Consider the following 14,653-nt stretch of genomic DNA (forward strand, 5'->3'; position numbering starts at 1 on the left):
TTGGGATCAGTTTAGTATTGAGGTGAGTGAAGTTATCCTCACTGGTTCAGCAGCCTGATGATTGAAGGATAGTAACTGTGCTTGACCTGGTGGAGTGAGACCCAAGGTTCCTGTACCTCCTGCCCAATGGAAGCAGTGAGAAGAGAGAACGGTCTGGATGGGGGTCACTGATGATGGACGCAGCTTTCTTGTGTCAATGACCTTCTAGATGTGCTCAATGGTGGGGAGGCCTGTTTCTGTGTTGTCTGACTCTGTGACTCACACTCTCTCTCTCTCCCCCCCTCACCTCAACTATCTTTCACTTTCTTCCTCTCCGCTTTCCCCACCCCCAACACCTCAAATTGTGCCAATGCCTGTGACCTTTCACCAAATGTGACCTGTGTCTATGATGTGAAAACCCCTCTGTTCTCAGTCTGTTTGCATCTGGTGGCAAACAGGAGAACAAAACAGGGCAGAATTAACCAGAGGGATGTTCATATTAGATCTGTAATGGACACAGAAACAAGAGTGAATAATTTGTAATGCTTTGCAGAGAAACAGAATATTCAGCCCTACAAACTACATGGCATCTCTCTGGCCTCCACCCCCACCTTTCTGTCTCACTCTCTCTGTACCAGCTCAGCACCCCATTCCAGGAACTCTTCTCAGTTCTGTTAGTGGGTAAATTTGCATCTGTGGTGTTCAACACACACCTGCCTGAGTGAAATGAACAGTCCATTGTTCTCAATCTGTGTGTTTTTTGTTGCCAATGATTTCCTGTTGTTTGCCTCCCACCCTTCTTAAAGAGTGGAGTGACATTTACAATTTTCCATTTCTCCAAAACCATCCCAGAATCTAGTGATTGTTGAAAGATCACTACTGATGCCTCCACAATCATTTCAGCCACCTCTTTCAGAACGCTGGGGTGTAGTCCATCTGATCCAGGTGACTTATCGACTTTCAGACCTTTCACCAACCCAAACACCTTCTCCTTCGTAATAGCAACTACACTGACTTCTGCACCCTGACACTCGAATTTCTGGCAGACTGATGGTGTCTTTCACAGTGAAGACAAATACAAAATACTTATTAAGTTTGTCCGCCTTTCTTAATACTGCATTATGACCTCTCCAGTGTCATTTTCTACTTGTCTCTATTTTACTTTTTGCATACCTGAAAAAGCTTTTGTTTCCTTCTTTTAAATTATTGGCTAATTAACCTTCACATTTCATCTTTTGTTGTTATTTCTTTTTTATTGCCTTCATTTAGTTTTTAAAATCCTCCAGCTTCCCACTAATTATTGAATTGGAATTGATTTTACTACTTACAACCTTCATAAACATCGAAAAGTAACAGAAAAACAGCAGCACAATACAGGCCCTTCACAATACATGAGTAAAAATCTGCATTATGTCTCTGTCTAAATGTGTAATTTATACTAATTTATAATAAATTTTATGTACACCAGGATAGTCAATATAACATAGAAATACAGTTGCATCAGCATGAATTAATCAGTCTGATGGCCTGGTGGAAGAAGCTGTCCCGGAGCCTGTTGGTCCTGGCTTTTATGCTGTGGTACCGTTTCCCGGATGGTAGCAGCTGGAACAGTTTGTGGTTGGGGTGACTCGGGTCCCCAATGATCCTTCCAGCTCTTTTTACAAACCTAAGTAAATTTCCTGAATAGTGGGAAGTTCACATCTACAGATGCCCTGGGCTGTCCACACCACTCTCTGCAGAGTCCTGCGATTGAGGGAAGCACAGTTCCCATACCAGGCAGTGATTCAGCCAGTCAGGATGCTCTCAATTGTGCCCCTATAGAAAGTTCTTAGGATCTGGGGGCCCCATACCAAACTTCTTCAACCGTCTGAGGTGAAAGAGGCGCTGTTGTGCCTTTTTCAAGACACAGCCAGTATGTACAGACCACGTGAGATCCTCGGTGATGTTTATGCCAAGGAATTTAAAGCTGTTCACCCTCTCAAGCCCAGATCCATTGATGTCAATAGGGGCGAGCCTGTCTCCATTCCTCCTGTAGTCCATAACCAGCTCCTTTGTTTTTGCGACATTGAGGGAGAGGTTGTTTTCTTGACACCACTGTGTCAGGGTGATGCAACTCTCATCAGGGTCTTTTTACCATTGCAGATTCTGAATATTACTCACAAGGATGCTACATATTCTCAATCCTACGCCAACTCTCTCTCAGAATTCAATTCCACCCCAACCTTCTGCTTACCCTCCTGTCCATTCGATACAATGTGTGTCCTTGCATGTTAAACTCCCAACTACGATTTTTCAACCACAACTCAGTGATGCCCACAATATCATACGTGAGCATTAAAAGATAACACTCTCAGTCCTGTGTCCATCACCCTTTTCAATGTTACCCCCATGTTACCAGAAGTTAAATTTATATCCCTTTCTGGAGACTTTTGTAACCTCTCCTGCACTCTCCTTCCCTTTTACTTCATCCTCACTTTCCAAACTGTTGAAATGTTGAACCTATTATTTAGTTTAAAGACAAACTTCACCCTATCCCACTGATTGCAATTTTGACCTGTCATCTGCCTAAATTCCACCAGCATGTTGCTTGCAGTACCAGAGGTGAAAATACACTGGACCTGGTTTATACTAACATACCAGGAGCATTTAAAGCCGTTCCCCAGTCCCACGTTCAATTGACTGCTTCTCTTGCTGCTTCTCCCTACATATTCTACGCTCCACCCTTTCCACCATGAGGAGATACCTGGTGCCCACTCGTCCCTCCCCACTGATTTTCTCCCGGCACTTATCCCTGCAAGCTGAACAAAAGTCACAACTTCCCCTGCACCTCCTCCCTCACTACCGTTCAGGGCCCTAAACAGTCCTTCCAGGTGAGCTGACACTTCACCTGTGAGTCTGTTGGGGCATCTACTGTATCCGGTGCTCCTGGTGTGGCCTCCTGTATATCAGAGAGACCCAATGAAAATTGGGAGACCACTTCACCGAGCACAACCGCTCTGTCTGCCTGAAAAAGCAGGATTTCCCAGTGCCCACCCATTTCAATTCTGCTTCCCATTCCCATTCCAACATGTCAGTCCATGGCCTCCTCTACTGTCGTGATGAGGCCACTCTCAGGTTGGAGAGCAACACTTTATATTCTGTCTGGGTAGCATCCAACCAGTTGGCATGAACATCGATTTCTCAAGCTTCTGGTAACTGCCCCCACTCCCTTCACCATTCCCTATTCCCTCTTTCACCTCATCTTCTTAGCTGCCCATCACCTGCCTCAGGTGCTCCTACCCCTTCCCTTTCTCCCATGGTCTACTACCCTCTATCAGATTCCCCTTTCTCCAGCCCTTTATCTCTTCCATCAAACTTCCCAGTTCTTTACTTCACCTCCTCCCGCTCTCCCGGTTTCACGTATCACCCACCACCTTGTACTTCCTCCTCCACTCCCCCCACCTTCTTAATCGGACTTCTCTTCTTTCTCTTCTGTCCTGATGAAGGGTCTCAGCCTGAAACGTCAACTGTTTACTCTTTTCCACACATGCTGCCTGACCTGCTGAGTTCCTCCAGCATTTTGTGTGTGTTGCTTTGGATTTCCAGCATCTGCAGATTGTCTCGTGTCTGTGAGTCTTCTCCTGCTCCTATTTCTATGTTCTGACATTGTACAAGATGTTGGTGAGGCCATATTTGGAATACTATGCTCAGGTTTAGTCACACTGCTACAGGAACAATATCATGAAGCTGGACGGAGTGCAGAGGAGATTTACCAGGATGTTGCCAGGACTCGTGGGACTGAGTTATGGACAGAGGGTGAGCAGGTTGGGACTTTTTGTTTTGTCCCCATTGGAGTGTAGGAGAATGAGTGGTCATCTTATAGAGGTGTAGACAATCATGAGGGACATACACTCAGTGGTGGAGGGGTCTCGGGAGGTAATTCTAGAGCAGAGGGTCATGGTGGACAGTGTTGTAGAGATTAATTCAGGATAATAGGGGCAGGGATGGGACAGCAGTGATATCTCAGTGGGGAGTGAGACCAGAGGAAATGTTCACCCTCCCAGTCTCAGCTCCATCTCTCACCTCAGCCTGGTTTCCATCTGTTGTTCAATGTTCCCCTGTGGCTCCTCACCAGACGTTGCCTCTGCCTCTGACACGGAGAGTCCATCGCTCTCAGTCTGACACCTTCCTGTAACAGACCCGTCATCAGTGAACTCTGACCATTGGGACTCTGCCCACCTCAGACTCGTCCCTCACCCTCGGGAGCTCCCGCTCAACACACCGTCCCTCACCCTCGGGAGCTCCCTCACACCGACTACCCCGCTACTTCAGGAGCTCCCTCAGGTCCATCCCTCACACCAGACCGTACCAGTACCTCAGAAGCTCCCTCAAGTCAGTCCCTCAGACCCGGCCATCTCTCACCCTACAGAGATCCCTCAAGTCAGATGGTCACTTGATCTCAGGAGCTCCCTCGGATTCATCCCTCACCTCGATCCCTCCCACTACCTCAGGAGATCTTTCAGCTCATCCCTGGAGCTGCTACAGCTGACACCGTCCTCTTACCCCATGAGTTTCCTCAGTCCATCCCTTATCCTAGAGTGTTCCCTCACCTCAGACCCATTTCTGCCTCAGGAGTTACTCAGACCAACACTCAATGTAAAAGGTCCCATGGTCTGAGACCCTTCTCAGCTTCAGCTTCTCCCTCACCAAGACCCTCCTCACCCTCAGACACCCCTCACTAACACTATCCTCACTGTGACCCTCCCCACTCTCAGAACCTCCCTCATCGAGACCCTCACCCCCAAATCTTCCCTCACCGACCCTCCTCACCAAGACCTTCCCTCACCGAGACCCTCCTCACTCTCATACCCTCCCTAACCAAGAACATTCCTCACCCTCAGTCCCTCCTGCAAAGACACTGCTTATCCTCATTCCCTCCCTCACGGTTAATCCTTCCCTCACTGAAAACCTCATCACTATCAGATCCTCCCTCACTGAATCATTTTCAGCTACTCCTCGCCCTCAGTCACTCCAAACACACTCAGACACCCTCACCGACACACTCCTCACCCACAGACCCTCCTCACCCTCAGTCACTCCAAACACTCAGACACCCTCACCGAGACCCTCCTCACCTTCTGACCCTCCTCGCCCTCAGTCACTCCAAACACACTCAGACACCCTCACCGAGACAATCCTCACCTTCTGACCCTCCTCGCCCTCAGTCACTCCAAACACACTCAGACACCCTCACCGAGACAATCCTCACCTGCTGACCCTCCTCGCCCTCAGTCACTCCAAACACACTCAGACACCCTCACCGAGACAATCCTCACCTGCTGACCCTCCTCGCCCTCAGTCACTCCAAACACACTCAGACACCCTCACCGAGACAATCCTCACCTGCTGACCCTCCTCGCCCTCAGTCACTCCAAACACACTCAGACACCCTCACCGAGACAATCCTCACCTGCTGACCCTCCTCGCCCTCAGTCACTCCAAACACACTCAGACACCCTCACCGAGACAATCCTCACCTTCTGACCCTCCTGGCCCTCAGTCACTCCAAAGACTCAGACACCCTCACCGAGACCCTCCTCACCTTCTGACCCTCCTCGCCCTCAGTCACTCCAAACACACTCAGACACCCTCACCGAGACAATCCTCACCTGCTGACCCTCCTCGCCCTCAGTCACTCCAAAGACTCAGACACCCTCACCTTCTGACCCTCCTCGCCCTCAGTCACTCCAAAGACTCAGACACCCTCACCGAGACCCTCCTCACCTTCTGACCCTCCTCGCCCTCAGTCACTCCAAACACACTCAGACACCCTCACCGAGACCCTCCTCACCTTCTGACCCTCCTCGCCCTCAGTCACTCCAAACACACTCAGACACCCTCACCGAGACAATCCTCACCTTCTGACTCTCCTCGCCCTCAGTCACTCCAAAGACTCAGACACCCTCACCTTCTGACCCTCCTCGCCCTCAGTCACTCCAAACACACTCAGACACCCTCACCGAGACCCTCCTCACCTTCTGACCCTCCTCGCCCTCAGTCACTCCAAACACACTCAGACACCCTCACCTTCTGACCCTCCTCGCCCTCAGTCACTCCAAACACACTCAGACACCCTCACCGAGACCCTCCTCACCTTCTGACCCTCCTCGCCCTCAGTCACTCCAAACACACTCAGACACCCTCACCGAGACAATCCTCACCGTCAGTCACTCCAAACACACTCAGACACCCTCACCGAGACCCTCCTCGCCCTCAGTCACTCCAAACACACTCAGACACCCTCACCGAGACCCTCCTCACCTTCTGACCCTCCTCGCCCTCAGTCACTCCAAACACACTCAGACACCCTCACCGAGACAATCCTCACCTGCTGACCCTCCTCGCCCTCAGTCACTCCAAAGACTCAGACACCCTCACCTTCTGACCCTCCTCGCCCTCAGTCACTCCAAACACACTCAGACACCCTCACCGAGACCCTCCTCACCTTCTGACCCTCCTCGCCCTCAGTCACTCCAAACACACTCAGACACCCTCACCGAGACAATCCTCACCTTCTGACTCTCCTCGCCCTCAGTCACTCCAAAGACTCAGACACCCTCACCTTCTGACCCTCCTCGCCCTCAGTCACTCCAAACACACTCAGACACCCTCACCGAGACCCTCCTCACCTTCTGACCCTCCTCGCCCTCAGTCACTCCAAACACACTCAGACACCCTCACCTTCTGACCCTCCTCGCCCTCAGTCACTCCAAACACACTCAGACACCCTCACCGAGACCCTCCTCACCTTCTGACCCTCCTCGCCCTCAGTCACTCCAAACACACTCAGACACCCTCACCGAGACAATCCTCACCTTCTGACTCTCCTCGCCCTCAGTCACTCCAAAGACTCAGACACCCTCACCTTCTGACCCTCCTCGCCCTCAGTCACTCCAAACACACTCAGACACCCTCACCGAGACAATCCTCACCTTCTGACTCTCCTCGCCCTCAGTCACTCCAAAGACTCAGACACCCTCACCTTCTGACCCTCCTCGCCCTCAGTCACTCCAAACACACTCAGACACCCTCACCGAGACCCTCCTCACCTTCTGACCCTCCTCGCCCTCAGTCACTCCAAACACACTCAGACACCCTCACCTTCTGACCCTCCTCGCCCTCAGTCACTCCAAACACACTCAGACACCCTCACCGAGACAATCCTCACCTTCTGACTCTCCTCGCCCTCAGTCACTCCAAACACACTCAGACACCCTCACCGAGACCCTCCTCACCTTCTGACCCTCCTCGCCCTCAGTCACTCCAAACACACTCAGACACCCTCACCTTCTGACCCTCCTCACCCTCAGTCACTCCAAACACACTCAGACACCCTCACCGAGACAATCCTCACCTGCTGACCCTCCCATCACCCTCTGACCCCCCCCCCATTCAGACACTCCGACACCTTCAGGCGGAGCGCGAACCTCCGGGCAGATTAATCGACCAATGACGGAGAGAGGGAGGTGGGGCTGGCAGGATTGACGGACTGAGCGACCAATAAAGAAGCGGGGAAGGTGGGGCTCGTGCTGCGGGAAATGAACCGAACCAGAGACGGAGGGAGGAGCCCGCGAGCCGACGGTTTACCTGACCAATGACGTAACTCGGGGTGGGCGGAGTTACCTGAGCAGTGACGTAAGGCCAGCTGCGCGCGACGGTGCACGGTCACCTGATTGGCTTTTTCGGAGCAAATTCCAGAAAATTGGCTTTTTTTCAATTTGTTTGGCTTCGGAAAATTCATTTCGCTTTTTCCCGGCTTTTTCACATGCTAACATTATCTGCACGAAAATTACAAGCCGTCCTGTTTCTAAAACATTTTCCTTTGAGAAAGATGTATTTTGGTCAGTTACATTCGGCAATATTTCTGCCGCCAAACCGGCAACACGGCCGGTCACGTGAGTCCGGCTCCAGTTTGTCTCGGATCTCCGAAGCGTCCGGATGTGATTTATAATCATACAAATCGACTTTCTATACGGAATCACGTTTTGTGGTGAAACTGTGACGCCTTCGGCTGTTTTTATAAATCATTTATCATCAACACATGTCGTCAAAGAAATGGAAAGCTTGTTACGAGAGCAATCGTAAGTACAACAGCAAATGGGAAGAAAAGCTTGTCTGGGTACAAAAGGCTGCTGATGGATCGGGGGCAGCTTGTTGTAAATTGTGCCCCGGCAACATTTCACCAAGAGTTAGCAACCTTTCAAACCATGAAAAATCGGAGAAACACACTCAAGCGGAGAACTCCAGACGCAGCTTAATGTAACAAAGACTCCTAGGCAAGGTAATGATAAAGTTAAGGCGGTAGAGCTGCAAATTGCTGTCAGCATGACCTGCCATTGTGCGATATGTACAGTTGACCACCTCAGTGAAATCATGATAGCACACGGGCATGGGAGAACACTGGAGCACATAGAGTTACATAAAACTAAATGTGCATGCTGAATCAAAAACATCATTTCGCCTGCACTGACAACTGATCTTATTGATGACTTTCAGAACAAGAAATATGCCATTATCATAGATGAATCTACAGACATTTCAACACAAAAACACTTATGTATTTTAGTTTGATTTTTAAGTGACAGGACAAAGGAAATTGTAACTGGGTTTCTAGGTTTAATTCCAGTGCAAGAGGCTACAAGAGAAAACATATTCAATTTGATTGACATTGAAATCAAAAGATGTGGCCAGAGTCTTGCAAATTGCATTGTTTTTGCATCGGATGGTGCATCAAACATGGTTGGGTGCAACAATTCTGTGTGGTCTAGACTAAACGATGTGTCTCCTTTCTGTGTAAACCCTTTATCTGCTCGGTGGCTTCTGTGTGGAAAGGTTCTGTTTAATATTTTGATGAGCTGGGAAGAGCTAAAGGCTAAAGTTGATTTTGGTTTCCAATTCTTAACAGCATGTAATAAGATCCTACTGCAGAACAACAGCACTGAGGCCCATCTAGAAATAAAAAATGTCAAAGAAAGATGTATGTCTATTCTAGATGAAGCTCTCAGTCAAGTTACATGTAGATTTCCATCAGCGAGAGATACATTTGTAAGTTTATCAAAATTGAGCCCTGTGATAATTTTAAATCAAGACTGAAGGCCCATGTTTTCCGAGTTACCCTTTATACACCTTGCAGGAAACAACGTCAGCTATTGAAGAACAACACAGAAAAATGCCTTTTGTCGATTGGAAAGAAGAAGCTCCATTTAAGAAAGACGGACTCCCTACAGACACTGAACAGTTTTGGATTGGTGTACTTCACCATCAGGCATTTAAAGAGGTTGCCACCTTTGCCCTTACTTGCCTAACAACCCCTGTCAGCAATGCTGTAGTTGTGAGGATATTTTCTTTTGTATCCTCCGTTAAAACAAAGGCAAGAAACAGAATGCAGCTGAATCTTCTTGATGCTACGGTGAGAATCAGGGCAGAATTATTGCTTTCGGGCATGTGTTGCAAAGACTTCACTGCATCTCCAGAAATGCTAAAAAACCACATCAGACAAGGTTTATGCTGCACGTTCCACTCATTCCTGTGAAGAGAATAGGAATGACCTGGATCTGGAGCTTTTCATGTGATGTGAGTATGAGAAACATATTGAAATTTATTTTGCTTTTTTCTAGTATTGTTTGGCCTTAAATTAATATTTCAGTCTGGCAACCCTGCGCAGGTGAATTCACCAATGACAGGGCAGGAGGTGCGGCTCACCGAGCGGGGAGATTAACTGACCTGTGAACTCAGCCCAGTGTCCAACACTGACACATTGCTGGTGTGGGGGGATTTATCCTGTGAGCTGTCCCTCTCTCACTACCTCTGTCCATTATATTCCTGTAAACTCAGCCCAGTGTCCAACACTGACACATTGCTGGTGTGGGGGGATTTATCCTGTGAACTGTCCCTCTCTCACCCTCTCTGTCCATTATATTCCTGTGAACTCAGCCCAGTGTGCAACACTGACACATTGCTGGTGTGGGGGGATTTATCCTGTGAACTGCCCCTCTCTCACCCTCTCTGTCCATTATATTCCTGTGAACTCAGCCCAGTGTGCAACACTGACACATTGCTGGTGTGGGGGGATTTATCCTGTGGACGGTCCCTCTCTCACCCTCTCTGTCCATTATATTCCTGTAAACTCAGCCCAGTGTCCAACACTGACACATTGCTGGTGTGGGGGGATTTATCCTGTGGATGGTCACTCTCTCACCCTCTCTGTCCATTATATTCCTGTGAACTCAGCCCAGTGTGCAACACTGACACATTGCTGGTGTGGGGGGATTTATCCTGTGAACTGTCCTCTGTCACCCCCTCTGACCATTATATTCCTGTGAACTCAGCCCAGTGTCCAACACTGACACATTGCTGGTGTGGGGGGATTTATCCTATGAACTGTCCTCTGTCACCCTCTCTGTCCATTATATTCATGTAAACTCAGCCCAGTGTCCAACACTGACACATTGAAGGTGTGGGGGATTTATCCTGTGAATTGTCCCTCTCTCACCCTCTCTGTCCATTATATTCATGTAAACTCAGCCCAGTGTCCAACACTGACACATTGCTGGTGTGGGGGGATTTATCCTGTGAACTGCCCCTCTCTCACCCTCTCTGTCCATTATATTCCTGTAAACTCAGCCCAGTGTCCAACACTGACACATTGCTGGTGTGTGGGATTTATCCTGTGAACTGTCCCTCTCTCATCCTCTCTGACCATTATATTCCTGTGAACTCAGCCCAGTGTCCAACACTGACACATTGCTGGTGTGGGGGGATTTATCCTGTGAACTGTCCCTCTCTCACCCTCTCTGTCCATTATATTCCTGTGAACTCAGCCCAGTGTCCAACACTGACACATTGCTGGTGTGGAGGGATTTATCCTGTGAACTGTCCCTCTCTCACCGTCTCCGTCCATTGTAACCATATAACGATATAACAATTACAGAACGGAAACAGGCCATCTCGGCCTTTCTAGTCCGTGCTGAAAGCTTCCTCTCACCTAATCCCACCTACCTGCACTCAGCCCATAACCCTCCATTCCTTTCTTAACCATATACCCATCCAATTTTTTTTAAATGAGAAAATCGAACCTGCCTGTACCACTTCTACTGGAAGCTCGTTCCACACAGTTACCACTCTCTGAGTAAAGAAGTTCCCCCTCGTGTTACCCCTAAACTTTTGCCCCTTAACTCGTAACTCATGACCTCTTGTTTGAATCTCCCTTACTCTCAATGCTGAAAGCCTATCTACGTCAACTCTATCTATCCCCCTCATAATTTTAAATATCTCTATCGAGTCCCCCCTCAATCATTTCATTTTTCAATCTTTTTTATTGTTCTTCAAATAAAGAATATACAAATCGGAAGAGGAGTTTAATAAATAGATAATATAAAAGACATATAAAGAGCAATAGTAAAAACAGAAAGTATATAATATCAAAATCAAATAAGTAAAATATTATGCTGTTATATATACAATGGTCAAAAAAACTACAACTCCTCATAACAATCATAAAAAAAAGATTGAAAATTTTATTGATAAGGAAAAAAAACTCACTAACTAAACTGAAACAAAAAACAAAAAAAAAAGAGAAAAAAAAGGAAAGAAAAAGAAAGATTGGGCAGTCCAATTGAGGATAAAATTAGAAAAAAACAGAGAGAGAGAAAAAAAACACATCCTTCCAGTCATCTCCGAACCTTCATGGATAAGGATTTTCCCCAAAGAGAATTTAAAAATAAATAAATAAAAATTAAATCATGTGAAAATATTGAATAAAAGGTCGCCAGACTTGTTCAAAATTAAAGGATGTATCAAATGTCCGGCTTCTAATTTTCTCCAAGCTTAGACATGACATAATGGAGGAGAGCCAATAGAAAACAGTAGGTGGGTTAGATTCTTTCCAGTGTAGCAAAATGGCTCTCCTAGCCAGTAAAGTTGAAAAAGCTATCACATGTTGAGCGGAAGCAGACACTTTGCTTGCTTCTTCTGGAATAATCCCAAAAATTGCTGTGTGGATTAGGTTGAACATCCATATCTATAACTTTAGATAATATTCCAAACACATCCCTCCAAAAACCTGTTTAAACTTACACATGACCAAAACATATGAGTTAAAGTAGCCATTTCTGTGTTACATCTGTCACAAATAGGGTTTATATTCAGAAAAATATGCATCAATTTATCTTTGGACATATGGACCCTGTGTACTATCTTAAACTGAATTAAGATATGGCGTGCACAGATAGATGAATTATTGACTAAGTAATAAATTTTATTCCATTGATTATCTGAAAGTGAATGTTTTCCCAGGTACGTTGAACCCTATCATTAAGTGACATGCGAGCATTCATTAACTGTTTATAAATGATAGCTATTAATCGTTTTTGAAAAGGTTTAAACTGAAAAATAACATAAGCCAAATTTGAAGAGCAGGCCAAGGGGTATTTCGGTAAAAAATCACGTAAGAAATTCCTAACCTGTAAATACCTGAAAAAATGTGTATAGAGATATCATATTTATCCATTAACTGTGAAAAAGACATTAAACAGTCTTGTAAAAGCAAATCTTTTAAAAATGTTTTAATTCCCTTAATTTTCCATGTTAAAAAAGCCTTATCCAAAGTTGATGGTTTAAAAGAGAAATCAGAATAAATATTACTAGAAAGTAAAAAATCATTTAATTCAAAAAATCTACGAAATTGAAACCAAATTTTTTAAAGTATGTTTAACAATAGGGTTAAGAGCTTGTCTACCTATCCTGGAGAATGAACCACAGAAGAGGAGCTCCTAATAAAGAAGCTAACAAAAACCCCATTACTGAATTTTCCTCCAACTGTAACCATGAAGGGCGATCTTGGTCGTCTATATCATAAATCCAAAAAGTAATATAACGAATATTAATTGCCCAATAATAAAATCTAAAGCTTGGTAAAGCCAGTCCTCCATCTTTTTTTGATTTTTGCAATAAAAGTTTATTCACTCTAGAGCTTTTATTATTCCAAACATAAGATAAAATCAAAGAATCTGTTTTATCAAAAAATGTTTTTGGAACAAAAGGGGGAACTGCTTGAAATATATTTAAAAATTTCGGTAGAATAACCATTTTTATAGCATTTGTTCGACCTATCAATGACATCAACATAGGTGATCATTTAGAAAGCGCCTGTTGAGTATATTCAACTAAAGGGAAAGAATTATACCTATATAGCTCTTTAAAATTTTTTGTAATTTTGATACCAAGGTAAGTAAAATGGTTTTTGGCAATATTAAAAGGTATTTGATCATAATGATCAGAATAATTATTAATAGGAAATAATTCACTTTTATGTAAATTAAGTTTATATCCAGAAAAGGTACCAAATTCCATAAATATAGATAACATAGGAATAGATTTCTTTGGATTTGAAATGTAAACTAATAAATCATCAGGGTATAACGAAACCTTATGTAATTTATCCCCTCTCCTAATACCCTGCACAGAATTAGAATCCTTAAGAGCAATAGCAAGTGGTTCTAAAGCCAAATTAAATAATAAAGGACTAAGGGGACATCCCTGATGGGTACCTCTATATAATCTAAAGTAAGGAGATTTTTGATTATTAGTTAAAACCAAATTTTAATCCAGGAAATAAATCCTGGACCAAAATTAAACCTCTTCAAAACCTGGAATAGGTAAGGCCACTCCACCCTATCAAAGGCTTTCTCTGCATCCAAAGATACAATACATCCCGATTTTTTGGCTGAGGGGGAATAAATGATATTTAATAATCTTCAAATATTAAAATGTGAATACCTATTTTTAATGTCCTGTTTGATCGTTTGAGATAACATTAGGCAAGATAGCCTCAAGCCTATTTGCTAGAATCTTAGAGAGAATTTAAAAATCTACATTCAGTAAAGAAATAGGTCTATAGGATACACATTCCAGTGGGTCTTTCCCTTTTTTTGGAATCAATGAAATTTGTGCTTCATAAAAAGTTTAAGGAAGGTTCCCAGAGGATGTAGAATCAGTAAACGTTTATGAAGATGTGGTATAAGCATTTCATGAAATGTCTTGTAAAATTCTACTGTATAACCATCAGGTCCCGGAGCTTTACCTAATTGCATAGAGGATATAGTCTCGGCTATCTCCTCTTGTTTAATAGGTGCATCTAACATATCGGCATCTTGAATCAAAATTTGGGGTATGTTTAACCCTTGCAAAAATTTATACATAGTCATGGTACTATCAGAGAATTCAGATTTATAAAGATTAGAATAAAAGTCCATAAATATCTTAATAATTTCATAAGTATCTAAAGTTTCTGTTCCATCTGGTAGGCGAATTTTTAAAATCTGTCTTCTGACCATCCCAGCCTTTAACTGACCCACTAAAAGTTTAGCAGATTTTTCCCCATGTATATAAAATAAACGTATAGATTTAAAAATTTGCTGTTCAATGGGAAAGGTCAGAAGTAAATCATACTGTGATTGAAGTTCGACCCTTTCTTTATATAGGTCTTAAGTAGGTTTAACTGAGTACGCTTTATCTATCTGTTTAATTTTATTAATAAGCACTGACAGTTCCACTTTAGTTTTCTTTCTCAAGGCTGCTGAATATATTATCTGTCCCCTAAGAAAAGATTTTAAGGTGTCCCATATAACTAGATTTG

At 44.8% G+C, this 14,653-nt stretch overlaps 1 long non-coding RNA gene across 1 annotated transcript in view; it reads right to left on the reverse strand.

The window, feature by feature from the left end:
• Positions 1-6,186: 6,186 nt before the first annotated feature.
• LOC140722824 (uncharacterized) overlaps positions 6,187-14,653 on the reverse strand; it is a 132,056-nt gene continuing 123,589 nt past the window's right edge. Inside the window, exon 3 of the long non-coding RNA XR_012097753.1 lies at positions 6,187-6,279. This is a non-coding gene — a long non-coding RNA (uncharacterized lncRNA). The remainder of the gene's footprint in view (positions 6,280-14,653) is intronic.

The sequence above is a fragment of the Hemitrygon akajei genome, unplaced genomic scaffold, assembly GCF_048418815.1.
Source record: "Hemitrygon akajei unplaced genomic scaffold, sHemAka1.3 Scf000090, whole genome shotgun sequence".
NCBI classification, from domain to species: Eukaryota; Metazoa; Chordata; class Chondrichthyes; order Myliobatiformes; family Dasyatidae; genus Hemitrygon; species Hemitrygon akajei.